The sequence below is a fragment of the Blastomyces gilchristii genome (assembly GCF_000003855.2).
Source record: "Blastomyces gilchristii SLH14081 genomic scaffold supercont1.54, whole genome shotgun sequence".
NCBI classification, from domain to species: Eukaryota; Fungi; Ascomycota; class Eurotiomycetes; order Onygenales; family Ajellomycetaceae; genus Blastomyces; species Blastomyces gilchristii.
Window position 1 is genome coordinate 67,780 of NW_003101629.1, and position 3,421 is coordinate 71,200.

Below are 3,421 nucleotides of genomic sequence, written 5' to 3' on the forward strand. Positions count from 1 at the left end.
AATAAATGAGTGAAAATCCTCTTCTCTCTAATCAGTTTAATTTTGAAAAAGCTGACTGAAAGGCAGTTTCAGAAAGTATAAAACTGTTAAAATCTGAAAGACAGAGTGAGCTATATTGAAATTCTGATCAAGATATCTCAAATGAAATGCTTGAGAATAGAGTGAAGCTCATTACATCTATTACTCTAGCAAGTGTTAAAGATAATATTTCAAAGAGAAAGTCTTCTGAGTATTCAAAACCTTGATAAAATGAGAATATCACATCTAAAAGAAAACAATTGACTACTGCTAGAAGAGATTGAAAGAATGATATAATTTCTGATAAAGAGTTCAAAGCTGTCAGAAATGAATACTTTTCAGATATTAAAAGAGCTAAAACAGACTACTGGAATAAATTTCTTGAAGAAGCATAAGAAATGAAAGTTTTTAAAGCTTTTAACAATACTAAAACAAGAAGTGTAGCAAAACTTTCAATCTTAGAATATAAGTTTTAGAATGAATCATATACAGCAAACTCTGTTAAGAAAAAATGTCAAGCTTTTATAAGAACTCTCTTTCAAAACTCATCAGATTCAGATTCAGAGAAAGAGAATATATCACTTCTCAACTATATTGATGAAAATGACTGAGAATGGCCTGATCTTACACAAGATGAATTAGAGTCAGCTATCTTCTCAAGTTCAGTTAAAACTGCTGCAGAGCCTGATTCAATTAGTCACTTGATTATTCAAAATACATACTTCTACTTAAAGAATGAATATTTTGAGCTCTTTTTCAATCTCTTGAAAAATGAATATCATTCTGAATACTGAAGAGAAGCTACTGAAGTGATTCTTATAAAATCTAATAGAAAAACTTCAATTCTTAAGTTATATAAAGTAATATCTCTATTGAACTGTCTAGAAAAGATTTTAGAACAGATAATAGCTATACAACTATCTTTTATAAGCTCTATCAGTAATTCTCTTTTATTCAGTGAATAAATAAGAGATAGAAAACAATGTTCTGCAATTAACACTGTTCTCTCAGTTGTTTATAATATTCAAATAGCAAAGCATGATGATCTGGTCTCAACTGCAGTTTTTATTGATATAAAAGAAGTATTTAATCATGTTTCAAAGTCAAAGTTAATTCAGACTTTGAAGATATTAAAACTGTCACTTTCTCTAATAAAATGAATTAACTGTTTTATATCTAAAAGAATCATACAACTTTTCTTTAATGAAATGAAATAAGACAAGACTGAGATAAAAATAGAAGTACTGTAAGAATCTCTAATCTCACTCATTTTATTTACAATATACACTGTATATCTATTCAAAAATAGAAATATGAGAATAGTACAATCTCTGAGTTATGTGAATGATATTGATCTAGTCTACAGCTCAAAAACTATCAAAGAGAATTTAAAAGTAATTGAAGAAGCTGTAAAGAAAATCTTTGTTAGAGCAGATATCAATCAAATTTAATTTAATATGAATAAAACTGAGTTAATTCATTTCTTTCATAGATTCAATAAGAAAGAACTATCTCTAACTCTTTTAAATAGAGAGATTAAACTCAGTGTAAATGTCAAATAATTAGAAGTATGGTTAAACTCTAAGTTGAATTTTAAATATTACATTCAACAAAGAACTGTCAAGACAGAAAGACTATTGAATAACATAATTAGACTATTAAATACAGAGAGAGATCTATTCTTCCAGACTATGAGATAGTTATATATAGTCTGTATTACCTCAGTAGCTGATTATGAAGTTCAAGTTTGATGAAATAATCAAGAGAATTTCACTGAACTCTTTCAAAGTCTGTAAAACAGAGCTTTGAGAAGAATTCTGAGAGCATTCAAATCATCTTCTATTAAAGCAATGAAAATTGAAGCTTCAATTCCTTCTCCTGCTATTAGATTTAAAAAGACCTGTATAAACTATACTCTGAGAGTTATAAAGATGAGCTTAAATCATATAATCAGAGAAAGAGTCTCTTCTTCATTTTTATTAATTAACTCTGGAAATGAACTGAATTGAAATAGATTTCTTGATTGAAATGAAAATAATTCTTCAAAGAAAATGCCTTCTCAACTGTACAGACTATACTCTCTAATTAAAAATCAATTTTCTTCTTTAAATATTGAAAAAGTTGATCATGAGAAGATATCTCTCTGAAGAGAAAAGCTTGAAACTCTTATAGACTTACAAATAAGTGAACTATCTAACAAGAAAGAATATGAACAGCATTTGAAGAGAATTTCTATAATTAATATAGAAGACTCTATTCTGATTTATTCAGATAACTTCAAAAATAAGAATTTGAATAGATTAGATACAGACATTGCTTATACTGAAGATAATATCAATTTTATTTCATATTTCTGAAATTTAGACTGTGAATCTGAAGTCTTTGATGCTGAACTATTTATAATAGTGAAAGCTTTCAAACTCATTGAAATAAAATCTCATAAAAGAGAAAATAGTTTGAAAGAGGTATGAATATTCTCTGATAGTCAAGCTGCTTTGAAAAGACTTAGAAACAGTCAGATTCATAATAATTAAATGAATCTTGAACTGATCTTAAACTCTGTTTTGAAAATTTAAAAGAGAAGAATATCAAAGCTGATAATTCATCTGCACTGAATTCCTGCTCATATGAATATTCATGACAATAAATTGACTGATTCAGCTGTAAAAAAGGGTGCAGAATTCAGCAGATCTATTCAAAAAATTATATTCTGATCTTTTATAAAGAGAAAAATAAAAGAATCTTATTTAGATAAGTGAAATGAAAGCTGGCAGAAACAAAAGAAGAGTATACATTATTCAAGATTTGAAATAAAACCCCAGTGAAAATCTTGTTCAATTAAATATAAAAAGAAAATATTCTCATCTATACTACAGCTGAAACTAGAACATGGCTATTTCAAATCTTATATACAAAGATTTGATGATAGATTTGATTCAATAAAATACTCATTCTGCAATGTAAATAAGAATTCTAAGTATATTATAATGCACTGTGCATTATACAATAGTCTCAGAGTTAGATTGAAAGAGAAGTATAATCTAAATTAATTAAATATGAGATTCTTATTCTCAACTGAGACAGGAATTAAATACTTAATAGACTTTCTATCAGAAACTCAAGCAGCTATAAGAAAATGACTAAATTCAGAAATATCTGAATATGAAGAGGAGGAAATCAATCAGATATAGTCTGTTAAAACAGCTATATACTATCTTTTAATAATTTGTTTTGTTACAGTCTCTCTTTACTTTATCTTTTCCTTTCAATTCCTTTCTATCTATCTATTTAATGTGTCTATCTTTAAGACTGTGTTCTCTTTTCCTTTGTCATGATATTGTCAAATGGTTTCAAAGTATCAGAAGATGTTAAGACACTGCAATTTGTAAACAGTTTTTGTATT